At 37.3% G+C, this 20,379-nt stretch overlaps 1 non-coding gene across 1 annotated transcript; it reads right to left on the minus strand.

The window, feature by feature from the left end:
- Positions 1-9,487: 9,487 nt before the first annotated feature.
- On the minus strand, positions 9,488-9,594 carry LOC135151893 (small nucleolar RNA R71). The gene has a single exon (XR_010290800.1). It is a non-coding gene; the product is annotated as a small nucleolar RNA R71 (small nucleolar RNA).
- Positions 9,595-20,379: the final 10,785 nt, after the last annotated feature.

Genomic DNA, 20,379 nt, shown 5'->3' on the forward strand with positions numbered 1-20,379 from the left:
CAGATGAGCATGATGGGAGAGATGAGCTATTTTCTGGGACTTCAAGTCAAACAGACTGATGAGGGTATTTTCATCAATCAGTCTAAATATACCAGAAACTTGCTAAAGAAATTTGGCATGCAGGATAGCTCAGCTGCTACCACTCCAATGGCAACAGCCACTAAGTTAGATAAAGATACTGGATCACCAGTAGAAATTACTAACTACAGAGGTATGATAGGCTCACTGCTATATCTGACTGCTAGTAGACCTGATATCATGTTTGCAACCTGTCTCTATGCAAGATTTCAAGCAGATCCAAGAGAGCCACATCTTGTAGAAGTCAAAAGAATTTTCAAATATCTCAAAGGAACAGTTGAGATGGGACTCTGGTATCCCAGAGAATCAGACTTTACACTGATTGGTTACTCTGATGCAGATTTTGCAGGGTGCAAAATAGACAGAAAAAGCACAAGTAGAAGCTGTCAATTTCTTGGAGGAAGACTGGTTTCCTGGTTCAGTAAGAAATAAAAATCAATTTCTACATCCACTGCAGAAGCAGAGTATATTGCTGTAGGAAGCTGCTGTGCTCAGATTTTATGGATGAAGAATCAATTACTGGACTATGGGTTAACTCTGAATCAAATTCCTATTTATTGTGATAACCAAAGTGCTATTGCTATGACAGGAAATCCAGTACAGCATTCCATGACCAAGCATATCAGCATAAGATATCATTTTATCAGAGAGCATGTGATGGAAGGAACAGTAGAACTTCACTTTGTCCCAACAGATCAGCAGTTGGCAGATATCTTCACCAAACCTTTGGCTGAAGCAACATTTACAGGGCTTGTAAACGAATTAGGGATGATCTCTGGTCCTCTCTAAACTCTGATACATTGCATGATTATATATCTGTTAGTAATTGTTGATAACTTGATCTGCAACAACATCTGTTATCCTCTGATCTAAATTCTGATGATTATGCACTGATATGACAAACTCTGATATTTAAACTCTGACCCGACAAACTCTGATGACTTGAATTTACACTGATGAAGGATATTCCTGTGTATAATATGTTGCAAATACCTGAATTAGATCATGAAAAACTCTGGAGTCTAATTTTTGAGACATTACATATGTGGAAATCCTTGCTACACAAAACATGATTAAAATTTGTTACTTAGACTGCCTTACTTCTTGAAAATTAGATAAGTACTCAGTGAAGAATTTGCTTTACTCCCCTCATGAGCTAAGAGTAATTAGGTCTTAGATATGGATCACAAATTTGTTTCCTCTCAGAAAAGAAAAAGAAAAGACAAGAACAGAAAAGAAAAGAAAAGAAAGAAAATTCAGGTACTCCTTTGAGATCTTAGAAATTCTGTGAAAGGAAAGAACCATGTGCACTGCTGGTATTAAGCAAAATGCATCAGAAAATTGTATTTTTCTTGGTGACCTTTCACATTCTCTGATTACTGGAGAAATACACTGAAACAAAAAAAATCTGATGAAGGTTATGACTCACTTACCCTGAGAAGTTTCCTTTCAAAAGATACTGGTCTTACAAGCGAGAGAAACTTTAAACTCTGATCTAATATGTGAGACACTCGGCTTATGAGATGGTTAAAGCATCTTCTGTACATCTGATTCTTTCTAATTTTACTCAAGAAATTTGTCAATCTCTGTTACAATTAGAATAATCATGACAACACACACCTCACATTCCATATCTGTGATTAACAAAAATTTATGACATTGAGTGATTTTTGATTAAATTCAAATAATTGTTTGCAAACTCTGAGGAAAAATTGGTTGCCAGATTTTCCTTATTTATCTCTAATCAGTGCAAAATTTTATGACTAATCGTTGTTTTGTCTCATAATCTGCCATTTATTTAAACTCTGGTCAATGGTAAAACTTCTGATTCAAGTCGGAGTTTAAATTAAATGAATTTTGATCAGGTGAATATTAGATTTAATTGTCAAACGGTACAAAATCCTTTTGAATTCCTGAGTGGAGAAAAACACGGTGAATAATTGTGTTTTCTCGGTAAATGTTACACAGTTATACAGATTCACACGCTTGCTCATAATTACTGCTCCACTACCGTTTTTGTTACCGTTCAGAGTTTGCCACGTGTCCCACTAACACTGAGAGTCAGTACGTCGTGTATACACACATATATATTGATCTTGAAAATTATTTTCACTTTTTATACACGATTTCTACTCTCTCTCTCTCTCAAACTCTCATCTCATTTTCTCATCAGACATTTGTCAAACACCTTACCTGCACTCTCCTTTTTCAGAAAATGTCGACCACTGCATTTGAATTCGATGGTGCCAAGTTCGTGACCAACAATTATGCAGCAATTCTTGATAACTTTGAAGCCCCATCAGAGTTTCACTTGATTCAGGACTTCCTCGCTCATAGTGAGCTCATGTATACTCTGACTCAGCCTGAGTCTTTCAGCCCTTCTCAAGTGCTCACTTTCTGGAGGACTGCCAGATATGATGATGGAGGGGATCATGGTTCACCATCTCTGACCTGTGAATATGAAGGTCAAGAATATTTTGTGTCCCCAGCAACAGTAAGGAAGGCTCTTCATCTTCCTAATCACAACAAGTTTCACTCCTCTGTATCCACTCAGACTTTAAGAGATATGATGATTTTCTTTGGGTACTCCGGGAACACTGACAAAATGGGAGAGCTCAAGCGTCCACACCTCTGCAAGGAGTGGAGTTTCTTCTATGACTGCATCACCAGAGCATTTGCCAACAAATGCAGCAATTTTGATGCTATACCACTCTTCAGTCAACAAATTGGGTATTCTCTGATCCACAATCTCAAGTTTGATTTAGCTACTTCTATTCTGAGATTTATAGGTGATAGGAGAACAAAGAATATGAACATAGTTTATTATGCTAGATTTTGTCAGCTAATATTCTCTTATTGCTTCCCTACTGTTCCTATTCCTGAAGCTGGTAATGAGTTGCCTTTTAAATTACCAAGCGTGCATTTACTGATTTGATTAAAAAGGACAGTAAGAAACCACAAGTCCCTGTTTTTGCTATTCCTGTAACTGTACAGGACAACTTGAAGCTGGTAATGCCAGATAAATATGATCCCATATTCTCTGATGAGAATATACCTTCTTCTTCCCACCAGCCACAAGATGTATCATCCTCTGGTCCTTCCCAAAAAGGGCCAGTTACAAAATCTGACCACCAACCATCCTCTGGTCCTTCCTCTTCACCAACCAGAGTGTTGAGATCTTCTAAATCCCCTTCTAAGTCTTCTCCTCCACCCAGGAAGAGAAGATTCTTACAGAAAATCTCAGACTCTGACTCTGATCATGAAAATGTACCAACACCTCTTGTCTCCAGACCAAGGAAGAAGGTTAAGCCTACATCAATCACTGATCTAACTGTAGATCCACCTCTGAAGTCAGCAGTTAATCCTCTTGAAATGATCACAGTCTCTAATCCTGTGATGGTGGAACCACTCTCTACAGTTCCTCTAACCACTTCTTCTCCAGAAGCTGATATTCATACGTCAGAACCTATTCCTGAAACTCTGGTTCAGTCAGAGGGTACCTTGTCTCCTACAACACCACCAACTGCTGTGCCATTATCAGAAGAAGCTCCTGAACAACCTGCACCTGAAATTCCAGAGTTTGATCAAGAACCTCTGATTCCAGTTGAGACTCATGTTGCAGCTCCTGTTCAGGAGATCTCAGACAAGACAATCTCTGAAGCAGCTACAGCTCCTTTGTGTTCTCACACAGTCAGCATTATAGCAGCTGATGATGATGATGATACAGAGATAAACTCTGTTCCAAATGCTGACTTAGCTTCTCTGATAGCTGATATCTCTGCTCAACTCAGAGAAACTACATCTGATAGAGAAATCTCTCCAGTCAGAATATCTTCACCTGTCAAGATTCCCTCACCAGCTCCTTCCTCTTCCATTCCTCAGTCAATATCTGCACAGAACAAAGTCTGCACACTGACATACTCAAGAAAAATGGACAGAGCTCCATCTTCATCAGTGGAAGACAGATTATCATCCATTGAAGCTACTCAGAGCTTAATGCAGCATACTCTGGCTGATCTGAGCTCCTCAGTAGCTCAGCTGGTTAAATTTCTTACCTCTGCTGATGTCAAAAAGGGGGAGAAAGTACCACAAGACAAATGCAAAATGGATCAGCAACAGAAGTCAGATGATGAGGAAAAGGATGAAGAAAAGAAGAGAGATGGCAACACAAAGTCAAACTCTGAAAAGTCAAACTCTGAAATAGTGTTGCATACTCAAGCTGAAGAAAATAGAAGAGAAAAGGTTGGAAGCAGCTCAAAACAGACTCAGACTACTCAGTCTAAATCTCAACCTCTGATTCTAGCTGATAATGAATCAAGAGCTCTTTCTGAGCAATTGATTGAGATTGGTGATCCTGAATCCAAGATCTTGAGCCATACTGTGAAGATTCAGGGAAAGGAAACTACATTATTCTACAAAGCTCCTACACAACTGGATTTTGATGAAGCAGTTGCAAAGAACTTATTTGAAGAAGAGAATCCTGGAGTATCAATTGAAGATATTAGAAAAGAAGAAGAGAGGTTGGCTGCAGAAAAGAAGAAAATCAGCAAAGCAAAGTCTGATGAAAAGAAATAGATCACTGATTCCTCAAAGAAATTACCATCTTCAAGAAGAAAAGGAATAGTGATAAGTGAAGTAAATTATGCTGACATCAACAAGCCCAGAGTTTACCAGAAAAAGTCTGACTCTGATTCCAGTGGAAAAGGGAAGAATGTTATAGATGGTGTTCCATCTAAAAAGAAGGATGAGTCAGAAGCAACACAAACGTTTGCAACAATTTCTGAGTTTACTGATCAGAATTTAGCCTCTGACACTGCTCAAGCTGAAAACTTGAAGGAAATTCAGCTGAATCCAGCTGAAGTAAAAACCACCTGGATAAAGACAACCTCTGACAAGGCTCAAGATGACACAGCTGAATCAAAGAAGAAGAGCTTGTTTGGAAGCCTTGGTACAGGACTGTACAAGGAAAGCTCCTTGTTCACACAAATCAGAGATAAAGGAACAAGAGGAAAAGAAGCAAGGGACACAACTGGTCTAGGTCACAAGAAAGAGAAGATTCAGACCAGTGCTGCAACTATCTTCAAAGACCCATATCCTCTCACTGAGAAGACTGGAGAAGTTGTAACACAAAAAGACCTTGACAAAATAGAGTCAGTACAAATTCTGATGGATACTCATGATGGGCCAGAAGATAAAGAGAAAATTGCTTTATTTTTGGAATCTGGCAGAGTTTACAGAATTTCTGAAGCTGATCTATTGATAAAATCTCTGAGGGAGCTTGAGCATATTCACTATATGCTTGAGATAAAGAATGAAGCAACCAAGAGATGGTCTGAGCTGTTGAAAAGAACTATCCAAGAGAAAAGAAGATTTTATGGGATAAGTTCTGATGCAGAGTATGTTCCTAAGATAACTCAAGAAGATGGTTCAGAGATTAATATGGAGAAAAATAGTTCTGTCATGGAAACGATAGCTGGAACCAGAATTTTGGGTTACAATAATGAAGCTGACAGACCAGGAGCTATTCAACTGGGAGAAGCCATGAAAAGATGCAAGGCAAGGGCCTTGAGATCAGCTATATACCAGACAGGAGAAGACAATGAAGAATTGAAGACTGTCAAAGCTCAGATGATACAGACTCTGAGACAAATTGAAGAAGATCTGATCACTCAGTTTGTCAAGGAAAGCTATGGATATAGACTGATTGGATAGTTAGCTTTTACTGGTTCTGTAAGTTGTAATTAGTTCTGTGAATTAATTATTTCATGCATTTGTCCTTGATTATTTTTGACATCATCAGTAAATATATAGAACTTGTTCATTCTGTCTAATGTACAAGTTGGGGGAGATTGTTACATATTTGATGATGTCACAGGTATCTAACTTGTTTAGTGTGCAGAAGCAAATATCAGAGTTTAGCTGGAAATCAGAGTTTAAAGACTGCCAGGTGGATCAGAGTTTAACGATGATCAGAGTTTGCAGGCGGCTGATTTTCACGGGCATATCTGACCAAATAAGGAAGATAAAGATCAAGAGAGATTGTGCAGATCAGGACAGCAGAAGGATAGCTACTGATTAGATTATTTTAGGAAGCAGATAATTGTAAATCAATCAGTAGATATCATGAAACTATGTATATAAACACAGCTTAGGGTTTACTCTAGATGAGTTATCAATTGAATATCATTCGTGTAACCTAGCAGCTCTTAGTGATAAAATATAAATCACTAAGAGATTATTTGTAAGCTACTGTGATTTGTGAATAAGAGTTTAGTGGATTATTCTCTTATACTTGTGTTTTGTTATTGATTGTGTTCACTATATTATCTTATATAGTGAGTTTATTCGGCCTAACAGTATTGTTGCCATTGCATCTAACCTCGTGTTAGAATTTGTAGCACTCGTCAAGTTTATATAATACAAATATATTACTTGAACTTGTCGGAGTTCGATTATGATTAAATGAATATTGAACGAATTAATATGAAAATAATTTTAAATCAATAATTTGGTAATGATGTATTCAACTCTCCCTTTTACGTTAGTTCAGAAGTAACATAAGCAAATTAAGTAATTATCTAAAAAAATTGATTATTTAACAATATACCAAGACTTAAATAAGATTTAGGTTCAAAAAGCTAAGTAAACATAATTACGTATCCCTATATATACTTATTAGTGATATATCTGTGTAATATCATAACAAGTCACCATTTACTAACCTGAAATTCAGATATTACGGGTTTCTCTCAAAATTACTATGGTATAAAATCTGTAATTAAACTAACATATGTTTGTGCGCATATTAAGTCGCAAAATACAATTAGGCTTCAATTTTACACGGTGATGCAAGGTAACAACAATATATGTCTATACCATCAAAAAATAATATCAACCAATTTAATCTTGCATAATTGAATGCTTACGTTAACTATCTATATCTTCTATTTTTGGATTCTTTCTCCACGGGCAAATATAGTATACTACACTCTTTTTTGGCTAGTGTAGTAAACTATATTCTAGGTCATTCGCAAGGGGCTCGTACAGTTTTCTTTTGTGGCGTAACGTTGTGGTTGTCCCCTCGACTGACCCAGAAAAAAAAAAGCGAAAGAGGCATCTTCCATTCATATCGATTTGGGTTTTTCTGCACCATATTTTGATCTACCGATTCTTCGATCCGGAATTCCTAGCAAATCATTGACTCCTCGAATACATGGGATTCGGGTAGCTGGAATATAATCTTCCCAGGTATATGATAAGTGGTATTTATACACACTTATAGGCCTTCATTTCCACTTAAATTGGTTGGTTGTACTTAAGTGTTTAGTGTCTTTTGATGAGTTTTTAGTGTTTTTCTGTGCAGGTCACGAGTTGAGGTGATGAAGGGATTTTCTCTCATTTTAGGTTGTTTTTGGTGCATTAATTGCAAGAATAGAGAATTGTGGATTCATCACGACTTGGGATTTTGTGGGTACATCTTCTACAAACCCTCACGAGAACACACTCGTCCACTAGAGCTGTCTAGGGGTTTAAAGGGCTTGTTGCATGTGCTAAATGCAACCGTGATCACCTACGGAAGTGGTACTAGAGCGAGGAAGGGCATGCACGCGAGAACGAGCTAAAAAACGAAGAAACGGGCTGCCAGTGGCAGACAGTAGCGCGCCCGCGCTAGATCTTAGCGCGCCCGCGCTAGCTACTGTCCCACTAGCGCGCCTGCGCTAGTTTAGCGCGGCCGCGCCCAGCAGAGTTGTTCCGGGCCGATTTTTGCAGCTTTTCTGATGGATTTTAGCAGCGGTCAAGGCCCGGTTGACTTGGTCAATGTATCTAATTTCTCATGTGTAAAAAACCCTAGCCTCACTTGTATCGTAGAATATCGGAATATAGTTTTATCAGTTTTTCTCTTGTAATAAAACCCATTAGTGAATTGTATTGGATCGTTCTTCGCGAGGAAGTGACAGTTTCGAGCGAGATCGTGAACATCAATTCTGTAACGTTGTGTTCTTATTTATTAATTCAAGCAATTGTCTTATGTTTAATTCTCGTCTTTTATTTATCATGTTTTCATTAGAACCCATGATGTCGATTAGTTCGATTAAGAACTAACCGCCTTCATGGGATTCTAATGGACTTATCGATGTAGTCTAGTAAAGAATATTAATTGCTTGATTTTGTGACGTACGTTGATTTCTTTGCATGCGCCGTGCTTATTCTTCTTAGGAGCGTAGCTAACTTCTAAGTTGTTTGTTAATTCTTTCTGAAGCGAGAGTGGATGATTGAATTTAGAACTATGCCATGTAAACATAGGATTATGTGAATGAAGCATAATTTGTGGTAGACTTGAACTATTTTTATCACCCTGTGTAATCATGATAGATGACCTGTTATTAAACCTCTCTGCTTACACTACCGCTATAGAGATATAGGGTCTGAGCTTTGTTGGTGTCCATGAGATCTCTGTCTTAATTGTGGATTTTGATTGGTATGATATGTGTGCAACGAGAGTTGGCATGTATTACGTTCGTGTTGTCTGATTAGGATCAACAGTCGCATGTTAATCAGAAATTTCAATTCTAGATGAATTCGATAATGAAGTTAGAATCCCATGTGTTTTCCTATTCTGATTTTGATTATTAAATTTAGTTATTAGTATAAAAGAACACATCCTTGTTAATTGTCTTAGCAGTGAAAATTACTCATACATTGTTGCATAAGTGCGTATTCTTAATTCACCAGTCTCTGTGGGAACGAACAAATATATTACTTGTGATCACGTGCGCTTGCGTGTAGATTTTTGCGAACAAGTTTTTGGCGCCGCTGCCGGGGACTCGGTGTTAATTAATTAGTTTATGTACTTGTCATCAGTGTGCATTAAAATTCACTGACTAGGATTCTATTCTCTTCTCACTTTTCTTTTCTTTTCTTTATTTCAGGTACTTGGGTCGCGTTTATGCTAACACGTTCTAAAGCTCGTAAGGAAGCAATTGATTCATCTTCTTCTTCTGATTCTGAAACAATGACAGAACCTGAAGCACAACCAGACAGTAAGGCATTGAAGGATTTCTCTATGCCAAAGATCGATGATATCCAGTCAAGCATTGTCAGGCCTGCAATCGCAGCCAATGCCTTTGAAATCAAACCAGGAACTATTCAAATGGTCCAGAACTCGGTACAGTTTGGGGGTTCTCCTACTGAAGACCCTAATATGCATATACGTAATTTAATAGAGATCTGTGACACTTTCAAATTTAATGGAGTTTCTGATGATGCTGTGAAGCTAAGGCTTTTTCCATTTTCACTGAGAGATAAGGCTAAGGGATGGTTGCATTCTTTACCATCTGGTTCTATTACTACATGGGAAGATCTAGCTCAGAAATATCTCACTAAATTCTTCCCCATGGCAAAGACTGCTGCACTACGAAATGCTCTATCTCAATTCTCACAACAATCAGGAGAAACATTCTGTGAAGCCTGGGAGCGATATAAGGAGATGCTAAGGAAGTGTCCCCATCATGGCATGCCAGATTGGATGCAAATAAACTGTTTCTATAATGGTCTTGGACCTCAATCCAGACCTATGCTTGATGCTGCTTCTGGAGGTGCGCTATGGGCTAAAACTTATGAAGAAGCTTATGATCTTATTGAAATGATGGCTGCTAATGAATATCAGAACCCTACTCAAAGACTTACTCAAGGGAAGGTAGCCGGAGTTCTTGATCTTGACACGTCTACAGCTATTGCTGCTCAACTTAAGGCTCTCACGATGAAAGTCGATTCTCTGGCTAACCAAGGAATTCAACAGCCAATCTCAATTTGCGAATTATGTGCTGGTACTCACTCTACTGATCAGTGTGCCATTTCTAGTGAATCAACACAATTTGTGAGCAACTTTCAGAGAGGTCAACAGCCTGCTCCAGCTACTTACCATCCTAACAACCGAAATCATCCGAATTTCAGCTGGAGTAATAATCAGGGTTATAATCAGCCTCAACAAGGATTTCAACAGGGACCTAAACAGTATAGTCAGGCTGGAACTTCACAACAGTATGCACCTAAACAGCCATATCACCCTCCGGGATTTCAGAATCATGGGCAATCAGCTAACGAAAGGTCTGACATGGAAGAACTAAGACTCATGTACAAGAGTCAGGCAGTAACTTTAAAAGCCTTGGAGACACAAGTCGGTCAGTTAGCTAATGCTTTATTAAGCAGACCACAGGGGAATCTCCCTAGTGATACAGAGGTACCAGGTAAGAGGGACCCTAAAGAGCAAGTCCAATCCATTACGCTGAGATCTGGAAAAACTACAACAGGGCCAACCTCAACATTAGTACAAGATCAGGATGATGAACCGCAAGAAATTCCAGCAGAACTTCCTTCGAATACAATTGGCATAAAACCTAATGTTGAAATGGATAGGGCTATCCCTGCAGCTGCTCCGGTGTCAAAGCCATTATATCCACCACCTCCGTTTCCTAGGAGGTTGAAAAAACAGCAGCTGGATAAGCAATTTGGTAAATTCCTTGAAGTTTTCAAAAAGCTTCACATCAACATTCCGTTTGCAGAAGCACTCGAGCAAATGCCTAGCTATGCCAAGTTTATGAAGGGTATTCTTTCAAAAAAGCTAAAGCTCGAGGAGTTAGAGACAGTAGCTTTAACGGATGAATGTAGTGTTGTGCTTCAACATAAATTACCACCTAAGCTGAAAGACCCGGGAAGCTTTACTATCCCATGCACTATTGGGAAGTTCTCTTTTGATAAGTGTCTTTGCGACTTGGGAGCTAGCATCAATCTGATGCCTCTATCTATCTTCACACAACTTGGCCTGTCAGAGCTCAAGCCGACAAACATGTCTTTACAGCTGGCTGATCGTTCGATCACATATCCGAGGGGTATAATTGAAGATGTGCTGGTCAAGGTTGATAAATTAATATTTCCAGCCGACTTCGTGATTCTTGATTTTGAAGAAGACAAAAGAATTCCTATCATCTTGGGTAGACCCTTTTTAGCCACCGGGCAAACTTTGATCGATGTCCAAAAAGGGGAACTTACAATGAGAATACAAGATCAGACGGTCACGTTCAACGTATTCAATGCAATGAAATTACCAACTGATGAGGAATCTTGTTTCAGTATGGATGTACTTGATACTACGGCAGAAGCTAATAGCCAGCGGGTTTTACAGAATGATGTATTGGAAGCAATCCTTACCAATGATGAGGAATTGGACAGTGAAGAAGAATTGGAAGAACTCCATCATCTTAACTCATCACCTTGGCGAAGGAATTTTGAACCACCTGTCGAATCTCTTCGCTTGGAGGAACAAAAGGAAGATCATAAACCACTACAACCATCAGTGATCGAAGCACCTAAACTTGAACTTAAACCGCTACCGGATCACTTAAGGTATGCTTTTCTTGGTGAAGGTTCTACTCTTCCTGTTATTATTGCAGTTAACTTGTCAGGTGAGGAAGAGGAAAAACTTTTGAGGGTGCTAAGGGAATTCAAAACAGCAATTGGTTGGACTATAGCTGATATCAAGGGAATCAGTCCATCCTTTTGTCAACACAAAATTCTCATTGAAGAAGGAAGCAAACCTTCAGTGGAACAACAGAGAAGGTTAAATCCTATCATGAAGGAGGTTGTAAAGAAAGAGATTCTTAAATGGCTCGATGCAGGTATCATATATCCAATTTCAGAAACCACTGGTGCCATTCCGTACGGCACAATTGTTACAAAGCTATGTCGAGCAAGCGGTGTTCGTTGGCCAGCCAACGAGCAATTACAGTTACCAGCAGCACCGCTTGATCATTCGGCGATCAGCCGGATGACGGAGTGGGAAGGAGGAGTTCCCCACCCTCGAGGCCTCGGTTACATATATGATGAGATGCCAGGGGGACGTCCAGGGTTCATTAGGAGGGAGCGTACTAGAGCTTCTGGAGCTGGTACTTCTCAGACGGAGAGGAGCTCCGAACCGATGGGAGATGTTCATTATCGCCGGCTAGCGAGACGGATGGACACTATGCATGACATCCACCAGAGGTTTGCATTTGACTTGACACACGCTCTTGGTAATGCTTTCCAGGCACAGGGGGTCACAGTTCAGTGGCCAGTATTCGGAGCAGGGATGCAGTATCCTCCACCTGATTCACCTCCAGCAGAGGAGGGGGAGGACTCGGACTCCGAGTAGGTATGTGGGTGCTCTAGCCTTTTTACCGCTTTCAATGGGGACATTGAAAATTTTAAGTTTGGGGGTGGTAATCTAAGGAAGAGCATAGTATTGTAATTATGTTTATTATTGCATGTGTTAGTTAGTTCATGTAGTTCACGTTTATTTTATTTTGCTTTGATTATTTCTCACGTTTTTTTTATTTTTTCATGTTTAGAGCTAATTGTCGTAGTTAGTATCACGAGCAATTGCATGAATTATGAAGTATAAGCCAAGTTAATTGCCTATGATGAGTTATGTGCGTAGTTCTTGATTAGTAGTTTCAATTGCAATGCTAGGTTAGTACTTGGAAATTGCTTGTGTTGGAAATTGTAATTCACATATGTTCTTGAGATAGAATTTAGACGAAATTCCTTGAATTCTAGGATTGAATTGAGCACCCTTCAGCTTAGGTCTGTAAATCTTAAGTTTGGGGGAACTGAGGAGTAGATATACCTTTCTAGGAAAAAAAAAACAAAAGAGTAGTAAATAAATTCACTAAAAAAAAAATAAGTGGTAGAATTAACTAGGTTGAGCTCATTAGTACTCGAGTAACTAAGTCTGAGGGGACTTTGTGCCTAACAACCTAAAGCCCTTCGTGGTTTGGGATTGTTGACCCAACGCTCGCTACATGGGTACTAGTGCATAAATCTTTAGGGATCTCAACCATTGCACAGTTAAATAAACCACTAGAATAGAGTGAATAATTGGTGTGTGAAGTCTTGTGGTGTTCGTAATGCATTTACACTGCGAAGCGCTCTGACCTTAGACCGAGCAATGAATCACCAATAATAAAAAGAAAAAAAAATATAGTGAATAAAATAGAAGGGTGTGGACATTCTTTGGGACCTTGGCTTTTAGTTGGACTTGAGTGACGGGGTGTTAGTTATAAACTTTTACGATTCTTGATTGGGATTCTGTGGGAGTAGTAGTTTTTGTCTTGTCTCAATAAAAGAGCATGCTTGCACACACTGGCACTCCACACTTGTAAATAGAAGAGTAATTGACTTAGTAGCGAGAGAAGTGAAATTCGAGAACATTAGCACAATCTGAGGTATTATAATTGGCAAGGCAATTACTTCATAGTTCACTCATTCATCACGTAGTTGCATTCATGCATTGCATTGTATTATTGTATAGTGTCGTTGACGCTTGAGGACAAGCATCAGTTTAAGTTTGGGGGTGTGATAAGTGGTATTTATACACACTTATAGGCCTTCATTTCCACTTAAATTGGTTGGTTGTACTTAAGTGTTTAGTGTCTTTTGATGAGTTTTTAGTGTTTTTCTGTGCAGGTCACGAGTTGAGGTGATGAAGGGATTTTCTCTCATTTTAGGTTGTTTTTGGTGCATTAATTGCAAGAATAGAGAATTGTGGATTCATCACGACTTGGGATTTTGTGGGTACATCTTCTACAAACCCTCACGAGAACACACTCGTCCACTAGAGCTGTCTAGGGGTTTAAAGGGCTTGTTGCATGTGCTAAATGCAACCGTGATCACCTACGGAAGTGGTACTAGAGCGAGGAAGGGCATGCACGCGAGAACGAGCTAAAAAACGAAGAAACGGGCTGCCAGTGGCAGACAGTAGCGCGCCCGCGCTAGATCTTAGCGCGCCCGCGCTAGCTACTGTCCCACTAGCGCGCCTGCGCTAGTTTAGCGCGACCGCGCCCAGCAGAGTTGTTCCGGGCCGATTTTTGCAGCTTTTCTGATGGATTTTAGCAGCGGTCAAGGCCCGGTTGACTTGGTCAATGTATCTAATTTCTCATGTGTAAAAAACCCTAGCCTCACTTGTATCGTAGAATATCGGAATATAGTTTTATCAGTTTTTCTCTTGTAATAAAACCCATTAGTGAATTGTATTGGATCGTTCTTCGCGAGGAAGTGACAGTTTCGAGCGAGATCGTGAACATCAATTTTGTAACGTTGTGTTCTTATTTATTAATTCAAGCAATTGTCTTATGTTTAATTCTCGTCTTTTATTTATCATGTTTTCATTAGAACCCATGATGTCGATTAGTTCGATTAAGAACTAACCGCCTTCATGGGATTCTAATGGACTTATCGATGTAGTCTAGTAAAGAATATTAATTGCTTGATTTTGTGACGTACGTTGATTTCTTTGCATGCGCCGTGCTTATTCTTCTTAGGAGCGTAGCTAACTTCTAAGTTGTTTGTTAATTCTTTCTGAAGCGAGAGTGGATGATTGAATTTAGAACTATGCCATGTAAACATAGGATTATGTGAATGAAGCATAATTTGTGGTAGACTTGAACTATTTTTATCACCCTGTGTAATCATGATAGATGACCTGTTATTAAACCTCTCTGCTTACACTACCGCTATAGAGATATAGGGTCTGAGCTTTGTTGGTGTCCATGAGATCTCTGTCTTAATTGTGGATTTTGATTGGTATGATATGTGTGCAACGAGAGTTGGCATGTATTACGTTCGTGTTGTCTGATTAGGATCAACAGTCGCATGTTAATCAGAAATTTCAATTCTAGATGAATTCGATAATGAAGTTAGAATCCCATGTGTTTTCCTATTCTGATTTTGATTATTAAATTTAGTTATTAGTATAAAAGAACACATCCTTGTTAATTGTCTTAGCAGTGAAAATTACTCATACATTGTTGCATAGGTGCGTATTCTTAATTCACCAGTCTCTGTGGGAACGAACAAATATATTACTTGTGATCACGTGCGCTTGTATGTAGATTTTTGCGAACAGTATACCTGCAAGAGCCAGAATCAGATTGACCGAGGCCCGCCTTAATTCTCAATAATATAATTAACTCAATTATCCACTAAAGTTGGTCAAACAATAACTACAATCCAAGATCAACGTTTCATAAAAATCCCTAACTCATAAAAGTTTAGTTTATAATCAAAGTATCAAAGAAATCTCAAGATAACCAATACATGATCATAAGAAAAGATATAGAGAGAGAGAACAAAGGCAATTGAATGTCTGCCACGGTTGAAATCTTCTTCTTATGGTTCACCTACTTATATCATTCAATAAAATATTAATATAAATTAAATACAAATCCATTTAAGTACAAAATTACTAAACATCAAATTAAGTACCATATAACTCTAATATTATCATATAAAACATCTTATTATGATTATAACATATATCTCATGTATGAATTATAGAATAAAAAATATTAATGCCACTATTTTTTTGTATATGAATCTTGAAAGGTACAGGCAAAATAATTGTTTTAAGTCCAAAGTCAAATCACTTTCAAGTGTGTGCATAAAATCAAACGTCATCTATAAAAAAAGCATGTATTATATTATATACACACTACTGGTCAAAACCTTATTTATAGTTTCTAAATTATATAAGAAAATATTTAATTATAAAAGAAAATAATTTCACTTGTAAATAATTATGAGAAGAATATTTTGAATTTATTTTACCTCAATGAAAGAATAAATAAAAATGAAAAGTTTAGTGGTGAAATAGTTTATAATTACTAATATACTATTACAATGAAAATTAAATGATTTATCATGAATATACATTTTGTTTAAAAAAGAAAAAAATATCTCCCACTATATTTAAATATCTTCAAATGACTTTATTAAAAATCATGCATTACTTTTATGTAACATATGTTTTATGATATCAGACTTAACAATATATTATAGTTTGTACCTTATGGAAATTTTTCGTTTAGAAAGAAAAAAACATCTTTTATTATTTTTGGATATCTCTTAATTATTAAATATCTCTTAATTACTATATTTTTCGTTTAAACACAAATCATAATTTGTATCTTATGGAAATTTTTCGTTGAAAAAAGAAAAAAATATCTCTCATTATATTTAAATATCTTCAAATCGACTTTTTTAAAATTCATGCATTACTTTTATGTAACATATGTTTTATGATATGAGACTTAACTATTTATTTAGTAAATAAACTGGCTGACTTCTAGGAGCAGATATGGACGGGATAAAGATGATATATTCTATGGAGATTGGATAGGTCAGGACTTTAGAAGATTAGTATAGGATTTCCTTGTTATATCTTTTAGTAAGCTAATTTATATCATATTAATCAGAAAATACCTTCTAACTGTGTGTTGTATAAACACAACACAGGTTTACACTATAGCTCTCGCTTTTCATATTAAGAATATTATTCTTCGTAACTAGGAGCTCTCAATGATAAACAACATCTCTCAAAGAGTAGTTGAATTATTCTATTGTAACAGTCATTATATCTATACTTTACTACAATAAGACAACATGGGTATAATTTGTAATCGTATTTTTTGTTCATGTTTTTTGGTTTGGTCATATTTTAATCATCGTCTCAATGCTATACTAACCGTCTCCTATTAGAATTCTCTCTCCCAACAGAGATTAACTTTGTAGACAAAACCAAATACTATGAGTTCTCTATGTTCTAAATAACTAGCTTTCTTTGCTATCCATTGTTTATTTATCTTAAGTAAAGTAATTTAGTTGCTTATAAGGATTGATAATTTCATCTTTGTTGTGCTGATGTTCAAGTAATTCACTTATTATATTGGTAAGACTCTTAATTTATGCACATCCCTGGTGTGTTCTTTCTTGGTTGCAGCTGCCTTAAAACCATGAAAAATCTAAGAATGAATAATGCACGAAAGTGTTTGATCCGAAAGTTGTTTGAAACATTAACTTATTCCGAAACCCGACCATGATACTATTATATGAAGTGGCTTATAACCAAGTCTTTAAAATCCTAACAATAAACACTTGGCCAAGTTAGGAGTTAATTACCTTTGTCTCAAATGTAAACTTCAACACCAGGAAGTAGTTATTAGGAAGCAAGCTTCTAGACAGCTTTCTTGATATGAACTGAGCACTACAGCCACCACAACCACAACAAATTTACAACCTTTCACTAATATCGCACCAGTGCCTCGTCGTAGTGAGAGGGTTGTTCAACGGCTAGATAGATTCATGTTTTTGGGAGAGTCTTCGGACTTGGTCTCTGTAAACATGATGATGATCCCCGGACACACGAAAAGACAGTAATATGGAGGAGTGTGAAGCAAAAATGCATTGCAGACTCAACCATGGAAGCCGAATATGTGGCAGCCTCTGAGGCAGCCAAAGAGCCTATATGGTTCCGAAACTTCCTTCTGGATTTAGATGTGGTTCCTAATTGCCACATCAAATCACGATTGATTGTGATAATACTGGTGTTGTGGAAGATCTTTTCACGAAGAGCTTACCAGCTAAGGCTTTTCAGGAGCACGTGGAAGCGTTAGGAGTTAGATACTTGGTCACATAGTTATATAGTTGGTAGTGGATTACTTGTAATAAACACTGATATACTAAAAGAATATCTTGAGTATAAGTGGGAGATTGTTAGGGTTTATACTGAAATATTCATTTGAAATATATACTTTAATAACAAATATATGAGAATCTTGAATGCATGTTTTCATAATGTCTGTATATTATATATTGTGGACAATATAGTATCAAATGAGATAGTAGAAGGTTAGATTGTCAAACTCCTTATATAATATAATAAAGGTTCACTGTCTAAGTGGTGTTAGACAAACCATTGGAATGGCTGAAGTATTATTTAGAAATAGTTTATCTTTACTATTGAATAATACTTATATACTTTGTGTATATTGAACGGGATCAAAATAGTAGAATAATGCTTTCTTTTATTCTGACAATAAAGAAGAACTAAGATTCCATGATACTATTATTGCTTAGGTTCTTAATCCGAATATAGTGATTGACATTTGTATTTAATGCACATGCATTAATTCATACATTAAGTAATTTATTATAAATTATGAATTTATGTATTCGGCAATGACATTATATACAGAGTGGGATATTAACTATAAAAGAAAACCGTGTCCGAAAAATATATTTGGGTGATAATGTCCTCTTGAAAGCTCAAAAAGATAATTATGCTTTACTCCTGCATGCAGATTTGTTCTTTCATAATTATAAGGTTGAGTGGATGATCGAGGATAAAAGATATTAATTAAATTGATTGTCAGAAATCAATTTAATTAATGGACAAGCGATATATTAAACATGGGGAATTTATAAGCAATTAATATGGGAGCTGAATTAAATAATTAATTTACGGAATTAGGAAAGGTAGTGCAAATATTAATTCTCTAGTGGATTGAATTACTCCCTCCGTCCCACCCAATTCTTTACATTGGGTTTGGGCACAGAGAATAAGAAAATATGTATAAATGCATAAAATAGTTGAAAAGTGAAAGAAAAGTGGGTGAAATGCTGGGACCCCTTGATTTTTAATATATAAATAAATGATAGTGGAGTAAAAGTATTGTGAAAAGGAAGTAAAAGTGGGAAAGTGGTGGGATCCATTAACTATTTTAGTAAAGTTTTGTAATGTAAAGAAATAAGTGGGACGTTCAAAAAAAGAAACTGTAAAGAATTTGGTGGGACGGAGAGAGTAATATTTATTGACGTTGGGCTTGGCCCGGAATGTCATTGGAAGGCCCGACCTAATGGTCCATGATCCCTACTATAGCCTATATATATTCTCATTCTCTTAAAGCTAGGGTTAACATCGAAAACGAATTCACATCCTAGGGTTTGAGAGAGGGAGCCGTTTTGCTCAAGGAGCCAGCTAGGGTTTTGGATTTTCGGAGCTTTAAGGAGAGGTACACCTTGGGAGATTGAAGCCCACATTTCGTCCCAGGGGAATCAGGGAATACAGTAAAAGACGTGGATTTAAATCGCTTGCGCCGTAGCGATTAAGGTTAATATTCTATTCGTACTCTTTTAATTTATATCATGAAACGCAGGGCCAAGATTCGAATGTTCTAACATCTAGTTCAATATATTTTCCTCTTGCAAGGCCAAACAAGTACAAACTTTTAGGCCAAGAGATCAAAGGCTACAAAGAATCTGTAGATGAAGCCCTCAAAGCTCATTTTGCTATCATTCACAGAGAAGGTCAAAGTTATTCATTGGAGTTAGCCATCCATACTATTCTTTTTCCAAAGCTAAGGGGTGGCCAGGGAATGTGAAAGAAAAGAAAGGGAGTCTCAACTTGCTCTCAATACTGAAACTGAAGTGGACGAAAGATATGCTACTGAGCTGATGGAGGAATTGGAAGCTGAGCTTCAGGCAGAGAAGAAAGGGGAAGAACCTACAAAGAAATTGGTTGTGAAGAAGGCAAGGCTCAAAGCAAAAACTAGATGTCAACTTCTTTGAGGAGCCAATCATTCCCAAAGAAGAACCAATAGACTTCAGCAACATTCTCATACCATCCTTTCTAATAGAAGAGGAACCTTCACAGGAGAAAAGAAAGATCAAGGCTAGAAAGATGGTAAATGCACCAAAGCCAATAAAGGAACCCGAGAACAAAGATGACTATCTCTTCATTGCAAACATTGAAGAATTCTCAGAACTTGATCTTCAATTGGATGATCTTCATGAAGTCAAGGGAATTGATCCAACTTTAAGGTTGCCTGAGGGACTTGTCTTTGTCTACAAAAGAAAAGCTGATGTCATTTGGCCTATTCATAAAGTTCTTAAATCAAAAGGATTCAGTTCTCTCACAAAGATATTTGCATCTATGAAGAGGACTGGTGGTTTCACTTCTCCTGCCAAACAAATGGTTCTCAAGAGGATTCAAGCAATCAGAAATGAGTGGACTTTTGATGCTAGCCTTCCAAGAAAGCTGAAAATCCCCTATACTAGAAAGAAAATTCATTATGAACCTGAGACAATCATTGAGTTTAGGGACAATGAAGGTACTAAGAGATTTTCAGGCCTAAAGACCAACTCAAGACTGCTAGCATCAAGAACATGAAATCTCTACAATCCAAGATCAATGTTGAAGATAGTGATGAAGCTTGGTTTCGGAGAATCTTTCGGAAACAGATTGACATAAATGAAGAAAAGCTTAGGTCCACAAGAAGATCTTCTAGGAACAAGTAAACTGCTCAGGCTAGAGGAGCAAACTCATTTGTAACCTTCTTATCTCTTGTATTTCAATCTTGTACTTTGTTTTATTTTGTGTTTTGTTATCATCGAGTGTAGAATTTATATGTGCATTTCCTCTAGTCATAAATT

This window comes from Daucus carota, chromosome 3, assembly GCF_001625215.2.
Source record: "Daucus carota subsp. sativus chromosome 3, DH1 v3.0, whole genome shotgun sequence".
Taxonomy (NCBI): domain Eukaryota; kingdom Viridiplantae; phylum Streptophyta; class Magnoliopsida; order Apiales; family Apiaceae; genus Daucus; species Daucus carota.